The sequence below is a fragment of the Corvus cornix genome, unplaced genomic scaffold (assembly GCF_000738735.6).
Source record: "Corvus cornix cornix isolate S_Up_H32 unplaced genomic scaffold, ASM73873v5 scaffold17, whole genome shotgun sequence".
In the NCBI taxonomy this organism is placed as follows: domain Eukaryota; kingdom Metazoa; phylum Chordata; class Aves; order Passeriformes; family Corvidae; genus Corvus; species Corvus cornix.
The window spans coordinates 308,330-325,760 of record NW_024108685.1 but is presented as its reverse complement, the minus strand read 5'-3'; the positions used below and the strand labels follow the sequence as shown (position 1 = coordinate 325,760).

Below are 17,431 nucleotides of genomic sequence, written 5' to 3'. Positions count from 1 at the left end.
AAAGAAAAGAAGAAACAAAGAAAGCAACAAGAAACAGAAAAAGGAAAAGAAAGCAAAAAGATATAAAAATGAAAGCGAGAAAGCAGGAAAGAAAGAAAGGGAGGAAATGAAAATACAGAAATCAACAAGAAAATGAAAAAGGAGAGGAGAAAAAAAGAAAAGACTCAATAACGTGAAATGAACAAGAAAAATGAAAAAAAAAACCAAAAAAAAGAAAGAAGACAGCAACAAGAAAAAAAAAAAAAAGAAAGAAACAAGAAAAAATAAAAGAAAAATAGAAAGAAAAAAAGCAAAAAAGAAAGAAAGAAGAAAGACAGAAAGCAACAACAACAAAAAAAAAGGAATAAAAAGGAAGAAGATAAAAGCACTGGTGGCCACCATCCCCCCTGGTTTTGCTCGTCTGGTTCATTGATGGCTGGGCCCTGGGCAGAATGCTGAGAGCCTGGTGTGGCCCCAGGGAAGGAGAAGGAGCCCCTGGAGAAGCTGTAGCAGGTGGGGCTGCTGCTGCTGGAGACACCAAAGACGAGCTCAAGGATGACAACCTGTTCCTGGAGCTGGCCAGCGGCAGCTGAAGATGATGGCCTTTGATTGTGGCACCTTCTCCAAAGACACGCTCCACGGCCAGTGTGCAGGTGAGTCCAGAGCCAGGGGGATGCTGCCAGAGCTGGGCATGGCACGGCCTGGCCGGGCACCAAAGGTTCCCCCTTTGCTGGGGCGGCTGCAGGGAATTCTTCAGTGGCTGCCAATACATATGTGTCAGTACAAAGCTCTCAAGGGACTGATTAAAGCAGAGGATTGGAGACCATGACTGCACAAACCTCTCAGAGACTCAAGTGTGGAAAAAGGAAAGTACCTTAGAAAAACCAGAAGTACCTTGAAGCATTAATGAACTGTTGTTAATGACCAAGGCTCTCAAGGGACTGATTAAAGCAGATAACTGGGGACCATGACTGCACAAACCTCTCAGAGACTCAAGTGTCAAAAAGAGGTACTTTAATTACCCTTGAGTATCTCAAAGCATTAATGAGCCCCAGTGAGTGTTGTTACTGACAAAGAATCTCCAGGGACTCATTAGAGCAGATAATTGGGGGCCAGGATTGCACAAAGCTCTCAGAGACTCCCAGGCAAAAGCCAAAGTCCTTTGAAAACCCTGCAGTCCCTGGGAGCATTCAGGAGCCCCCCAGGGCCATTCCTGACCAAGGCTCCCCAGGGACTCCTTCCAGCAGATCCCTGAGGCCACTGGGATGTGGGGGGATGCTGAGGGCAGGACAAGGGGCTGACAGTGCCCAGCCTTGCTGGGGCTGTGCCAGGAGGCCCCAGGGCCTCAGGACAAGGTGTCTCCTTACAGCCTTTGGTGGCACAGACGCTGCTGTGCCCCAGGGCACCAAGGCTTGGCTTCTCCTGGGCACTGCCAGCCCTGCCAGGGCCCTTGGCCACAGCCAGCACAGCTTGTCCTGCGCTGTCCCACAGCTGCTGCTGTGTCCCTGCAGGCTGCACACTCCCATCTCGCTGCCCCGCCAGCTCTGCCCTGCCACTGCCAGCCCTGGCCTGAGCTGTGCCCAGCCTCACCCTCTGTGCCTTGGGCACACACACATGCCCTGAGCTCATCCTCCCTCTGGGTGCTTCTCCTGCCCCAGCGCTGCCCTGGGAGGGACATTTCCTCCTCCTCATGCCCAGTGTCCCCGTGCCCAGCTGCTCTGTGGGGCAGTGCGTGTCTCTGCTGCTGTTCCCTCGCTCCCAGGAAAGCTGCACCATGTGGGGCACGGCCCTTCCAGCAGCCTCCCAGCCCCTCAGCCTTGTTGGGCCTTTCCCCTGAGCAGACAGCAGCAGCATCTCCGTGCTCTGCCCAGCATGCTCCTTTTGTCACCAAACTGCGGGAAAATAGAAACTGTCCAACACCATCTTTGAAGTGTTAGAGAATCAGCCCCTGTGGAACCAACAAGCCCTTGGGACACGGGAGGATCTCATGTAACCAAGGGTCAGTTCTGACACTGCAGATCCAAAGAGATCCTTGTGACACTCTGGGGCCTTGTGGAACCCTTCTGCCCTGGTCTCTGGACCAAGGAGACCCTTGTGCCACTGCGGGACCTTGTGCAGCCAAGGAGAGCATTGTGAGAGTGCGGGGCCAGGGAACCAAGGCACCATTGGGACCTTGTGGGGCCTCCTGGACTCAAGGGACCATTGCCACACTGTGGGGCCTCATGGAATGAAGGGTCCATGGTGCCACTGCAGAGCCAAGGACACCATGGTTACACTGCGGGGCCCATGGAACCAAGGCACCATTGGGACACCCCGTGGCCTCATCCTCTGGAATTCCAACACATCTGAGGGATGGCAGCACCTGCAGGCAGCACGGAAGGATTCTGGGGAGAGCCTTTGATCCCTGCTCCAAAGGAAATCAGAGAAAGAGCCCTGCTCAGATCAAGGCACCTTTTCCTTTTCCTTTTCCTTTTCCTTTTCCTTTTCCTTTTCCTTTTCCTTTTCCTTTTCCTTTTCCTTTTCCTTTTCCTTTTCCTTTTCCTTTTCCTTTCCTTTCCTTTCCTTTCCTGGTGTAAACTGTTGACCTGCCTGTAAGGTGCAGCAAAAGCTTTGCAGGGTTTGGTTCAAGGTCCCCAAGGTTGGAACAGGGAAGTGTTCGAGTCCCTTCTAAGAGAAGGCTTGGAGTCTTTGTGCCATGACTGCCTGGCATCCATGGAACAAGTGTGTTCTGGCAGACTCTGGGACCTCGAGAGCAATCCCATGCAGGAGCCAGCACTGGCCCTGCACCCTGGTGGGAGCAGCGTGGTACGGATGGGAAACGGGCAGCTGGGTGTGCAGTGGGAACCTCGAGCCAGGTCATAGAAGGCCAGGCTTTAGCTTTGAACACAGCAGCACAAAAAGCAGAATGAATGACCTTGCCTAGAAATCCCTGAAGGACAAAGGGTGACCATATGGACTGATTTGAACTCTGGGTTTGGAATAATACACGCCCAGGGAGCCACATGGAAGGAAAGGGCACAGAGGTCTCCAGTGAGTACAAAAAGAAATCAGTCACCTACTGCAGAGTGTGCCAAAGCCAAAAGAAGTGGCCCTGCTGCCCTTGTAAAGCCCATGGGTTTGGAGACTCCCCAGGTAATCCAGGGAATCCATTGGCTGACCAAACAGCTCAAGAGGGGGCTGCAAAAGCTCTCCTTGCACTAATACCTAGCAAAAACTGGAATGTTCTGCAACAACAACCAGATTCCAGTGATCAGGACAGGCAGTCAGCCCCAGCAGCAGCAGCAGCTACGGAAAATGCCAGCAGGTGATTGGTAACCCCGTGTGGGCAGGTAATTGTAGCTCCACAATTAATGTAGAATGGAACTAAAACATCAGGAACCACGTGAGGAAATGGAGAATCTGGTGGCCAGTTTACAAAGGCATCTAGTAAGCAGAAAAATGGCAAAAAATGATAGATCAGTTGTTGAGAAAGATGGGATTGGTTTTGAAGGAAGAAGGCTGCCTCCAGGGCTGGTTAAATGGGAATCACCAGGTGATTTTGGCCAACTGATTTTGCAGAAGTGCCCAGGCAGAAGGGGGACTGGCACATTTTGGCATTGGTGGATCCTTTTTCTGGATGGCCAGAAGCTTTCCCATGTGGCACCAACAAGACAAGGGAAGGCTCAGAAGTTTGGCTGAAATGAATATTTCATAGCACTGGGACTAACTCTTGTAAGCCTTAAAAGGTGCATGGTTCTCAACAGATCATTGGGGCTGGACTCGCCTGTACATCCTTTCCAACCAGGAGATGCGGTGTGCATCAGAACCTGGAATTTTGGAACAATGCAGCCAAAGTGGAAGGGACCATCTCAAGTCCTCCTGGTAACCTACCCTGCACTCAAGGTAGAAGGAATCCAACTCGGGGTTCATCACATGTGGGTAAAACCAGCGAGCACACATTAAACACAGCAGAAACAAGACTGACTGACACCGTGGGGTTTGGGGTTTTACATAAATCCTATTGTTTTAGGTATTGAATATGATTTTCTAAGGGGATACTATTTATTGGATCTAGATGAAGATGATCAATAATTGTGTATCTATAATAATAATAGAAACGATGTTCCTGACTTCTGGGAAGGGAAATGCGGTTTTCAAAGTCAGTGCAAGATGTTGGCAGATGACAGAATGTAACCCCTGTAACAGCTTGTTTGCCAACACCAACCTCTGCAGAAAATCCAGTTCCGTGGGGAGCTTCAGTCAGCAATTTGACAAAAATCTGGGAACGCGTGTGGGAAGGAAATAGCACCCAGGGCACCTGGACAGGGATGGAAGGAGAATATTCCTTACCATGGACACATCAGAACAATAGTGCTGAGAATTGTAACATTTCCAAAGCGGATCTGGAAATTACCTCAGGAAATATTGATCAGCTGACAGATTGCACTGATACCCCCTGGGGCTGTCAAATTCCAGCAGTATGGAATCGCCCTCAGACAGGACACTGGGAATGTTTCCAGCCAGTTCAGGGGTGTCTGGGCTGGGAAGGGAGCCCAGGCCTCCCACAGGACCCCTTAGAGGTGGGTATAAAATATCCTGATTTAACAAGGTCAAGGCCAAAGGATCCCAGGACCAAGGAAAAGTGGGATTGCCCTGGGACAGACACTTGAGCTGTTTGGAATGCTGAGGTCCAGCGGCTCCTGGCTGTGGCCCAGGCTCTGAGGCTGGGCTGTGTTTGTAGAAATGATTCTGCCTTTCTCAGGGACACCTGGGCTGAGCCAACAAACAACGAGCCTTGGAGAGGCACAGAGTGTCAGCAGGACACGGTCAGATCCTTAGGAGCCCCAGGATGGGTGGGAAGGGATGGAATTTGGAGCACACGTTTGCCCCTGGGAGAATCAGGAGCACCATGGACACTGGGGGTATGAACGTTCCGTCCCTCGTGCAAGGAGTCACCACTGGGAACCCGACTGTGGGGAAAGGTTAAAGGGGATGGAACTGGGAAACATCCCAGTGCGGGAACTCCAGCGGGATGGATTTTAGAATCCATCTCTGCTCCGCAAAGATCTGCCTTTAGGAACAGACCAGCCCCACACCATTGGGCTCTGCAAATGGGAACTTTAGTGAATGCAGCTCCTTTGGGGTTTGCTGAAATAAAGGAACAATTGCCAGCCCCAGCTAAAATGACCTTCCAGAGCAGATTGGCTTTAGCCCCATTGCTGCTACATGGACAGGGAGTGTGTGGATTCTTGAACTGAAACAGCAACACTTGTTGTGTGCACATTCCAAATGTGATGCTGGGTTGGATGATCAGGTAGAGAGGATAAAATCGGCTGCTGCATCCAGCAGGGAATTAAGGGGAGGGTTAGACAGTAACTGTTTGGATAAAATATTTAGAGGACTTGGATTTTCCCTGACTGATGGTTGGCCTCACTTTTGCAAAGTCTAACTGGGATCACAGCACTACTTGTGCTTATGACACTTGCTTTGAGCTGTGTAAAGAACATGGTTGTGAAAGCAGCTGAGGAACTCGTGGGATGTGAGTAAAGGAGCAGAGTGAGGCTTAGGAAGGCTTGAAGGGAAGAGAAGCTTCACAACCCTCCAAGGGGGGGAAATTTGCCAGATGAAAAACCGTTTGCACCTGGTGGGTTCATACAATGCTTCTTCTCCAAAAGCCACTGGCCATGGAACCGCACAAGGCTGATTCTGTAGGCAGCAACCAGCCCAGGTGTGCCAACTTTCACCAGTTCACCGGGCAGTCAGGGCTGGCTTTGGGGTCAGCGACCACCAGGGACCCCCAAAGAGACCCCCAGGGCAGAAGAACGGATGTGCAAAGGGGTGGGGGAAATCTGCAATGATTTTGGGGCAATGATGATCGTGTGTGTGTTTCTTGTGGGACAATCTGGGAATGTGTCTGTGAAACACAGTCTGCAAACAGGAACATTCCTGAACTCGGCACACACGACTTTGGGAGGGGCTCTCCCCTCGTGCATCCGGCCCAATAAAGAATGCTGCTGCTTCGTGCTGCGCTGGTGCTGAGGAGGTTTTGTTTCACTGAAGTTTTGGTAACACCTCTGTGCCTGTGTCACAGACCCACAGAGCAGCTGTGATGTCAGAAAGGGGCTGTGTGACATCACAGAGTGGGCTGTGACATCACAGGGTATTGGTGTGACATCACAGAGAGGGCTGGGCCATCCCAGAAGAGGCTGTGACATCACAGAGTGGGTTGTGACATCACAGGGTGGCTGTATGACATCAGAGAGTCTACTGTGACATCATGGAGCAGCTCTGTGACATCACAGAGTGGTGCTGTGACATCAGAGAGTGGGCTCTGACATCACAGGGCAGAGGTCAGATATCATCTAGCAGACTATGACATCACAGAGCAATTGTGACATCACAGAGCAGGCTGTGACATCACAGGGTGCTGGTGTGACATCACAGTGCAGAGTTGTGACATCACAGATAGGGCTGTGACATCACAGGGTGCTTGTGTGACATCACAGAGTGGTCATGTGACATCCCAGAACAGGCTGTGACATCACAGAGTGGGTTGTGACATCACAGGGTGGCTTTATGACATCATAGAGTCAGCTGTGACATCACGGAGCAGCTGTGTGATGTCACAGAGAGGACTGTGACATCACAGGTGGTGTGACATCACAGAGTGGCTATGACATCACAGGGTGGCTATGTGACATCACAGAGTGAGCTGTGACATCGCAGATATGGCTGTGATATCACAGGGCAGAGGTCTGACATCATAGAGCAGACTATGACATCACTGAGTGGTTGTGACATCACAGAGCAGGCTGTGACATCCAGGGTGGCTGTGTGACATCCCAGGGTGGCTGTGTGACATCCCAGGGGGTTGGATGCCATGGCAACCCTCATCAGTTCCAGTTCCCTTGGAAACCCCCCCAGGACCCATTGCTGCAGTCAGGCTCCGTGGCCACTTGCACGCAGACTGTGGCTGCCCTCGGCTGCCATGGCAGCCCTCAGGACAGAGCGGTGCCGGGGCTGGTGCCAGCTACAATTGCAGTGACACTCGCTGATGCCCTCAGGTGCCACGGCAGCGGCCACAGGGACCCGTTCCTCACTTTGGTGCCACGGACACCAACGCTTGGCCCCGCTGCCATGGGCATTGGCACGCTCACCTGCACTCAGGGCCCGTGGCCGGGCACTGCTGCCATGGACACGGGCACGGAGCCCTGGGCCACAGGCGGCTGCCGTGGCCACCAGCCCAAGGTCCCGTGGCCAGGGCCGGGGCCATGGAAAGGAACCCGTGGAGCCGTGGTGATGGTGGGTGGCCATGGGGTGCTGCTGTGGGCTGGGCCAGAGGGAATTTCCTTGCCAGGCCTTTCTCTGGGGCTGTGTTTGGCTCTGTGCTGAGCACAGCGTTGCTCACACTGAGATGGTTTTGTTCTTGCTGAGCTTGCACAGAGCCAAGGCCTTTCCTGCCCCTCATCCGGCCACGCTGGCGAGGGGCTGGGGGTGCGGGGGAGCTTGGCAGGGGTCACAGCCAGGACAGCTGACCCCAACTGACCCCAGGCATATCCCAGACCACAGGACATCATGGCCAGAGTATAAAGTGGGGGGAACAAGGAGGAAGGGGGGACATTTGGAGGGAGGGTTTTTGTCTTCCCAGGTAACACTCAGGCAGGATGGGGCCCTGTTTTGCTGGTGGGCAGGGTCAGCACCAAAGACACAGACACCAACTGAAGGGGTTGTGTAATTTATAGAATGCAAATCTGCAAAAAGTCACAAAAGCATAAGCTCAGCAAAGCACATAATCATTAGCAAAGAATCACAGCAGGAGCAGCTCAGCAATGCCCCCAATCATCAGTGCCAAAGATTGCCTGCAGTGATTAACCAAGATGCAGCCCCAGTTCCCCTCAGACTTTACCATCACCCAGAGCCACCCATCAGCTGGGGGAAGCTGTCCCAGCCAGGGACTGGAGAGCCACTCCCGGACACTGGGAATTCCTGCAGCTGCCTCCAGCCACAGCTGAGGCTCCAACCCCGCTGGGAGAGGGCCCAGCTTTGACAGTGCTGGAGAAACAAACTGACAGCACTTCTAGTGCGGGAACATCTGCTTTCATCCTCCTCTTGGCTTCCTCCTAAGCCTGGCCAGGGCTCAAGGAGGAGCCAAGGGAGCTGACTTTGACCATACAGCCCCAAACAAGGCCAGATGTGGGATTTCATGGCCTTGTCCGGCTTCTAAACACAGAAAGGTCAATACATGTTTCACTAATGAGTGGATACATCGATCACAGTGCTAATGATCATGCAAATTTCGGTAATGAGCAGATACAAAGATAACCTTTGGTTGGAAGGTTCATCCAGAGGTCACCTTTGGCTCAGGGCCTCTTGTTCAGGCCTCAGTCAGGCCTCTTGTCCAGGCCTTGGCACTTCAGGGATGTGGTTTAGTGCTGGGCTTGACTGTGCTGGGTTAATGGTAGGACTCGATGAGCTCAGAGGTCTTTTCCAACAGGAAGGATTCTGTAATTCCAGGATTCAGCCAGGTCCATGTTAGCAGCATTACTTTGCCCAAAAGTCTCCTCTTGCTCAGCTCTTGTGGCCTAAGGCTTCAGCTCCTTCAGCTCCTGGTGCTGAGCTGCTCATGCTGAACGAGATGACTCGGAGAGAAGAATACAGTTCATCCAATTCCTTCTGGCACACGGAGAGGGGAGGCTGTGAAAACAGGAGCATTGTTTGCTGTGGCCTCCTCTGTGCCCTTCACGCCTTTCAGCGCTTTGAAACAGCCAAGAGCTTTCTCCAAGAGTGCAATGGAGCAGCTGTTCCTGCTCCCAGCTCTCGCCCTTCCCACTCTCTGCCCTTGACTGCTTTTGTCCCTCTTGCTGTGCCCTCTGTGCCCCCGGGGCTCGGTGGCTGCTGCCCAGGGCTGTGGCACTGGCACAGATCCAGTGCTCGAGACCCTCGCACAGATCCAGTGCTCGGACCCCCTTTCTCTGCCCTTGGAGCTGCCTGCTCACAGCAGCCTTTTCCACCTGGAAGCTCCACATGGACAGGGAGTGCCCACCTCTGCTCCTTGCACACCCTCCAGGAGCCCAGGGCTGCCATCTCCAGTCCCTGCTGGCACTGAGGGCTCCCAGGTGCCCCAGGCTGCTGTGACACCGCTGCCAACGGGAGGGAACAGCGGCAGGGGCTGTGCTGAAAGTCAGCTCCATTTGCTGCTGCTGCTGCTGCTGTGGGGGTCATTTGTCCAGCCCTGCCCCAGAGTCAGGGATCAGATCCAGGCCCTGCTGCTGCTCCCTCGGGATCAGGCACAGTTTGGGTGTTGCTGTCAGTGCCAGCAGGAGCGGGCGCTGGAGCAGCGGGTGCTGACAGTGCCCCAAGCCCCGGGGCCCGAGGGCTCCCTGGGCTGCGGGGCTGGCAGGGAGCTGCCCCTTGTTCTCCCTGTGCCTCACGCAGAGCTGGGCCGCTCACAAGTGGGGCAGCACAGCAAACAGGGAGCCTGCGAGTCTCTGCCAGCCCTGTCTGCTCAGAGATTGGGCCTTGGAGCTGCAGGGGGACAAAGGCAGCTGCTTCTGCTCCCTCTGCATGTCCCCATGTTCAGCAGTGCTGCTCCATCATTTAGGATATGTTTTCTGTTTAAATTAATAGAAAAAAAAAAAAAAACCACAGAAAATATTATGAAACATAAAACCAAAACCCAAATGTGGAGTGAAAAATCTTTTGTAACTCTGGATTAAGAGGTAACTGATCTTTTCAAAAAGACAACTCAGGTATTTGTAAATATGCTGATGGCATTGATCCATCTTACTGACCTCAGCAGCCCTTTTTTAAAGATTTTGGGCTTTGTTTCCAACATTGTTATTTTAAATTGTGGTTGAAGCAATAGGAAATTGATTGTGCCCTGCCAGCTCCGAGCAGGACTGGCAATCTAAACTCTGTCCCACCCCAACTCATGGAGAAGATGCCCTTCCTTCTCACCCTGCAATGAGCTGCACATTCCCTTGGAAATTGTCAGGGGGTTCTTAAAGACGCAAAGTCCCACTTAGGGCTTTTTGCTCTGGTTTGGCACTGGAGAAGGGCAATTCTTCATCCATCAGCTCCAGACTGCACTGCCTCAGGAACACGGCCCACTCGCCAGGTTGGGCCCACTCGTGGCACTTCCAGAGGAGGAAGAAAGTGCAATGGCACAATTCCAGCCCAAAAGGAAGGAAGAGTGGGACAGACAGAACACCCTGTGCAGATCCAGGCATTCAGCTGGGACTGTGCAGAGTTTGGGTTCTTGCCAGTGGGATGTGTGTCCCTGACTGCAATCTCTTGGCCTGCACGAGAGTCTCACTCACCTGCAAAAGCAGAAAGCTCCGTCGCTGTGCTCGCAAGGGGCTCGTCTGATGCAAAGCTGTCAGAGCCCTGTGAGGGGAGAGCGGGCCCAGCCGTGCCCAGGGCTGAGCCCCAGCAGAGCCCAGAGCAGCCTCAGAATTAGCAGAGCCTGGCTGCAAGGAGAGAAACCAGAACCCGCCTGTCAGCTGAAGCCTCCTGTGCACCCTGGTGGGAGCAGCGTGGTACGGATGGGAAACGGGCAGCTGGGTGTGCAGTGGCAACCTCGACCCAGATCATAGAAGCCCAGGCTTTACCTTTGAACACAGCAGCACAAAAAGCAGAATGAATGACCTTTCCTAGAAATCACTGAAGGAAAAAGGGTGAACATATGGACTGATTTGAAATGTGGGTTTGGAATAATACACGCCCAGGGAGTCACATGGAAGGAAAGGGCACAGAAGTCTCCAGTGAGTGCAAAAACAAATCAGTCACCTACTCCAGAGTGTACTATGACTCCAAAAGATGGGGTCTTACGTCCTTTCACATTTGAGCTCATGGACTGAACAGCGCACCCTGGTTTCAGTGCGGTGGGTGGTATTTAAGAGTTGATGCAGGTTTGGATGGAACAGGGTGAGTTTCCCTAAGTAGCACGGTCCCCCCATGTGGGCTGGCAAGAACCCCATTCCACACACGGTCCCCACATATTAAGAATGTACCACTGGGGAGGCATTTCGGGGCTTGACCCGTGAGGTTGATTTGGTAGTAAATTGCCTCAGACTCATAGTTTCTCAGAAACCAGTCTGCAAGAGGGTCAACAGTGGCCCAAAGGTGCTTATTAACATTTAATTGACTGGTAGTGGGTGGCTCGAATGTCATGTAACCATCACCAGTTTGGTTTGTGGAACCCAGTAGATCTAACTCTTCTGGTGTCCCCATGGTGACATTGATGCTTTTCAGGAATGCAGCTTGCCAGCAGGCACGCTGCTGCACAGGCTTGAGTCTGATCAGCCCTGAACAATTGCCATTGCCTGTGGCGTTCCCTATCAGGGAGCTGTTGTCTAGCATCTCTCGGAAGTCTTGCAAGTTAAAGTATGGGACCCCAATTAAGCAGGTGCGAAATGGGTCCCCTGGCGTGGCCAGGCTCAGACACATAGAGTCTTGCCCCATTAAATCAGCTAGGGTGACCCACATGTTTTGTCTCTTTTGGATTGCTGTCAACATTGTGTGGGACCCGGTTAGGGTGCTTACGAGAAGCAAACCTCTCAGAATGTTTGGGGGCCCAGCGCTGCTTTGTCGCTTCCCAGCGCTCAGGGGCCACCACATGCTGCCTCGGGACACGAACCTGTGTGCTACACTCTCGCCCTAACACTGCCACACTCTGTACTGCCTTCATTGGTCTAAATGGGCAGACAGCCGATCGAAGATGTCTGCCAATGCTCTTGTCTCAAGACAGTCAAAACAATTCCCCACTCTACCTCTGTGTCTGGTGCTATACCCAAGAATTTACGCAACTCCCCTTCTTGGTTCCGCCTTTGATCATGGTCTGCACAAGGCAGGCACGTATACCACCCGCTTTCTAACGTTAGCTTGTGTATCCAGAGGGTCCACCGACAACCACCGCAAGTCACTAGCAACCACCCAGGGCAGCCGCTACATTCACCACAGGGTCTCGCTATTTCCCCCACTACAGAGAGTGGTGGACCTGGCAAGTTCTCAGTCCCCTCACTCAGCCACGTCTGCAACCTCTCCCACGGCTTCTAGGGATGGGGGTCTCAGAGTTCCAGCTGTTGTAGTAGTGGCATTACTTTCCTCAGGAGCCGATGCTGACTGCGCCTTCTCGCTTTGGGGTCCTGCATGCATAGCACGGCACCACTTGCTGGACACCCACAGCAGTCCCTCTGGGGAGGAAACACACATATATCCTCGACCGTTAAATAACACTGGACTGGGACCTTCCCACAACCCCATTTGAGGGTTACGGTACAAAACACTTATTCCCGGAAGGGCCTGCTCGATTCCCCTACCAACTGTCTGATGATGGATTGCCACTAGAGGCTTCCTCTCTATCCCCGGCCAGAAAGAGGAAGTTCAGTGTGAACAGCACCTTACTTAACCGTTTACTTGGTTCCATCTCTCCCCCTTTCTGTCAGCCCAGATATTCTTTCAGTGTACGATGGACTCTCTCTACAACTGCCTGACCGGTGGGCGAGTGTGGGATCCCCGTGATATGTTCTATCCCCCATTGCTGCATAAATCTAGCTAGGTGACCGCTGGTGTATGCTGGCCCATTGTCGGTTTTGATCTTTTTGGGTACCCCCATTACTGCGAAGCACGAGAGCAGATGCCACTCCATATGCAATGCCTTCTCTCCTGTCTGAGTGGTAGCCCACAGGAAGTGTGAAAAAGTGTCAATTGTTACATGGACATAGCACTGTCAGCCAAACTCAGAGATGTGAGTGACGTCCATTTGCCAGAGCTCGAGGGCTTTTAAACCCTTGGGGTTAACTCCCACACCCAATCAGGGGCCATGATGGCTACAGCGGGGACAAGCCCGCACTATGCCTTTTGCTTCTATCAGTGGGATCCTAAACTGTCTCTGCAGGGATTTTGCGTTTTGGTGGAACAAATCATGGCTACATCTGGCTTGCTCAAAAGTGCTCGCAGGTGGGAGATGCACTATGGGGGCACAGGTCACTGCCTCGTCTGCACGGGCATTGCCTTCTCCCAGCCCGATGTTCCACTGGTGGCTTCGAACATGCAGGATACAGTAGGGGTGTGTCCGTTGTTGCAGGGTGTGCCGCAATGTGATAAGCAGTCTGCCCGAATGTTTGTCGCTGGTACGCCGGATTTCTGCATCATGGATCCGTTGGGCTACTCCAAGGACATATAGGGAATCACTGACTACATTCACCAGTTCCTTCAACCACTGTTGTAAGGCCCATATCATGGCGCGCAGTTCGAGTGTTTGCAAGCTGTCAGCCGGTTCTCCTGCTATGACATGAGTCTTCCAGTGGTTGTTCTCTTTCCACACACAGGTGGCCCGCTTTGCCTTCCTCTCCACATCCGTGAACACTGTGCGCCCTAGTACTGGCCGTTCTACTGATGCCTTTTCCTGGTCTTAAAATCAAAAGTCATACACAGTTAGAAGGGGAAAAGGGATTTTATCTTGGTGTTTATTTTTAAGGATCCTTAGGTGTACACGTCCAGGTCACATGCATCAAGATGCACCCCGCCTAGTCTCTCTCTGTGTCCTCCTCCCCCCCCCAACATTGGGTATAACATTATAGGTGTTACTAATTAGCAGATCTATCAAAGATTCCCCAATGAGAGGCTCAAGTGAGCCCCCCTCCCCAAGGAACCTTCCCCTGGATGGTTCTATCTTGGTTTACAGAATGTGTTCTGGAGAGGACCTTGGGGTCTGGGGCACACTGATCCCTAGCTACGAAGCTTCTAAAATGTTTAGTCTCTTAGCTTGACAAACAAGTCTAAGAATGTAGGCAAAAAGCACTAGGAGTACAGAAGTTGTAAAAAGGTAAAACAGGGGTATAAAAGAAAAGGCAAAAATCTTCATGGCATCATTTCCCCCCTTTTAGAGACTAACAAAACTCTATCTTGTCTAGTCTCTATTCTACTCTATTTTTTACCCACAGAACCGGTTTACACAACCAGCTGCTCCACAGGCAATTACACAGATAATAACTACAATTACAGCTATGATGAATATTTCTTTTACCCAGGCCCAGTTTGGTAACCATGAGGTGAGGGTATCAAAAATATGATCAAATTTTAAGGTGTTATTTCTAGAAGCTACTTCATGTAGAATTTGAGTTCTTTTCCGAATTTCATCTAAATCTTTCTTAATTCTTCTATTAAAATGCCAATCAATGGCCAGTGACCCCTCCCATCTAGGGGTGGTAACTGAGTACAGATCTAGCAATTGCACTTATTAAGAATTTTGGAAACATTTTGGACCACAGTCTTATGCAAATCATGGGGTGAACCCTGAACCATGGTTACCAGTTGGGCAAACAGCAAACATGTAAAAAACAGTTTAGACTGCATCTTTCTGATTTGTCAGTCTCTGTCTTCTTGGTGCTTTCAGGAGCAGAAGCTTTCTTCACCCTGGAGTAGTGAATCCACGGTCCTTTGCCAGCAACCTTGACCGCAGTAGAAGTGGTCAGCAAAACTTGGAATGGTCCCTTCCACTTGGCTTGCAAGGGGTCGCTGTCCCAGCACTTGATGTAGACCCAGTCTCCAGGCTGGAACGGATGAGCAGCTGTGTCCAATCCTATTGGTTTGGATAACACAACGAATCTCTGGAGCTTCTGCAAAGTGGAACTCAGAGCCATTAAATATTTCTGCAAATCATTTTTACCTCTCATATGAATTTCCCCTGGGATATGTGGAACCTGGTATGGCCTGCCATATAATATTTCATAGGGACTGATGTTGTCCCTTCTCCTTGGCTGTATGCGGACTCTCAGCAAGGCTATAGGCAGGGCTTGAACCCACGTCATGGATGTCTCTTGACAAATCTTGCAAATCTGGGTTTTGAGGGTCCCATTCATGCGTTCAACTTTGCCACTTGCCTGGGGCCTGTATGGTGTGTGCAGGTCCCAGGTAAGTCCCAAAATCCTGCTAACTTCTCCAACCACTGTTGCAACAAAATGTGGTCCCCTATCTGATGACATTCCCAAAGGAACCCCAAATCTTGGTATTATATGATTAAACAAAGCTTTCACTCCTTCTTTTGCTGTGTTGGTGCAACAGGGGAAAGCCTCAGGCCATTCACTGAAGGTGTCAACCAGTACCAGTATATACCTGCATCCCTCTTTGCGTGGCATCTCAGCAAAATCTATTTGCCAATAATCTCCTGGGAGATCTCCTGTCTTTGTCACTCCTAACACAACTCTCTTGCTTGTGTCAGGGTTGTTTTTACAGCAGGTTTCACACTTGCTTGTTACAGATTGTACAATATCAGTCATTCTCTCCCTATCACTACTTTCCTCAAATGTTTTAAAAGATTTTCTGTTCCCCAGTGGGTACTTTCATGCTCTCGTTGGGCTATTTCCCGAAGGATCAGGGGTGGAACTACGACTTGTCCTACTGGGGTAACAGCCCACCCACCTTCTTTGATTTCAGCCTTAAGGAACTTAATTAATTTGTGATCCCTCTGATCGTATTTTGGGGTAAATGATGACAAATCTTTCTGTGGTACCACTGCAAAAATGCCTTTTTCTGCAATCCCCCTGGCTGTTTCATCAGCAAAACAATTTCCCAGTTCGGGGGCTGTTTTCCCTTTTTGATGACCCTTGCAATGCATGATAGCCACTTTTGTAGGCTTCCAAATGCTCTGTAAAAGTGCAAGAATTTGTTTAGCATGCTTAACTTCATTACCTTGAGCAGTCAGCAGGCCTCGTTCCTTCCAAATAGCTCCGTGGGCATGAACAACACTGAAGGCATATTTGGAATCAGTCCATATGTTCACCTTCTTCCCCTCACTCAGTTCTAGAGCTCTCGTTAGTGCAATGAGTTCAGCTTTCTGTGATGATACATCTGGAGGCAAGGCTTTTGCCTCAATGATTTTATCTGAGGTGGTTATGGCGTAACCGGTCATCCTCCTACTGTTTCTCATGAAGCTGCTCCCATCAGTGTACAATTCCCAGTCTGGATCTTTCAAAGGAACATCTTTCAGGTCTGGTCTGCTGGAATAAGTTTCCTCTATTGTCTGCAAACAATCATGCTCAGGCACACTGTCAAGTAATGTGGATGATAAAAACATCGCAGGGTTTACCACAGAAGTTGTCTTTAGAGTAACATCATCCTGTTCCAACAACACAGATTGGTATTCGAGCATCCTGCTAGGGGAGAGCCAGTGTCCCCCCTTTTGCTCCAGCACATTTATCACTGCATGGGGTACATACACAACAATGTGCTGCCCAAGGGTGAATTTACGGGCCTCCCGTATCAGAAGGACTGTTGCTGCCACAGCTTTCAAGCATCCTGGCCAACCCTGGGCTACATTGTCTAGTTGTTTTGAGAAATAGGCCACAGCTCTTCGCTGGTCTCCAAGGTGCTCCCCCAGAGCTCATATGTAAAGAGTTCAAAAGGTTTAGTCAAGTCCGGCAGTCCCAGAGCTGGGGCTGACATCAAGGAATGTTTCAGCTGTTTAAATGCAGCCCTGGCATTCTCTGTCCACATAATTGTCCCCTTTTCAGCTGCTTTAAGGACCTCATATAAAGGTCTCACCAGTATACCGTAGTTTGATATCCACAGGCGACACCAACCTACCATTCCCAGGAAGGCCTGCATCTCCCTTACGGTATGGGGCTCTGGAAGTCGACAGATGGCTTCCTTCCACTCTCTGCTGAGTTGGCGATGTCCACGGAAAATTTCCAGGCCCAGGTATACTACTGTTTCCCTGGCAACCTGTGCCTTCTCTTTCGAGACCCGATACCCACTTTGGCCCAAAAAGTTCAACAGACTTACAGTGAGCTCGATGCAGTCATCTCGTGTCTTGGCCGCTATCAAGATGTCATCAACATACTGGAGAACCGCTCCTCCTGGTTCTTGTTTCCTCCAGTCCTCAAGCTCCTTTGACAGCTGGTTTTCGAATATGGTTGGGCTGTTTTTGAATCCTTGTGGTAAAACTGTCCAGGTGAGCTGGGTCTTCCTCCCTGTTTCTGGATTCTCCCACTCAAAAGCAAAGAGTTCTTGGCTATTCTTATGCACAGGAATGCAGAAAAACGCATCCTTGAGATCTAAAACAGTGAACCACCTTAATTCGTTAGTGTTTTCAAAAGTGTGTAAGGATTCGCTACCACGGGGTGTATGTCCTCTGTTATCTTGTTGATTTCCCTCAAATCCTGTACCAACCTGTAGCTTTTACCATCAGCTTTCTTTACTGGCAAGATTGGTGTGTTGTACCTGGATTCACATTCTACTAACAACCCAAATTTGAGAAACTTCTCAATCACAGGTACCAATCCCTTACGAGCTTCTAATATCAGAGGATATTGTCTTTGTCTTACTGGTGTAGCCCCTGCTTTGAGTGTGATACTCACAGGTTCAGCTTTTTTGGATCTCCCAGGAGAATCATCGGCCCACACTATTTGAATGACAGCCTCTTCAACTTCTTTGGGAATTTTTCCATGGCATTCCTGTACAAGTATAGCAG

At 50.9% G+C, this 17,431-nt stretch overlaps 1 long non-coding RNA gene across 1 annotated transcript; it reads right to left on the bottom strand.

The window, feature by feature from the left end:
• Positions 1–7,677: 7,677 nt before the first annotated feature.
• On the bottom strand, positions 7,678–13,579 carry LOC120412185. The gene is made up of 2 exons (XR_005604776.1): positions 10,278–13,579; positions 7,678–8,652 (listed from the first exon to the last, which is right to left on the bottom strand). It is a non-coding gene; the product is annotated as an uncharacterized LOC120412185 (long non-coding RNA).
• Positions 13,580–17,431: the final 3,852 nt, after the last annotated feature.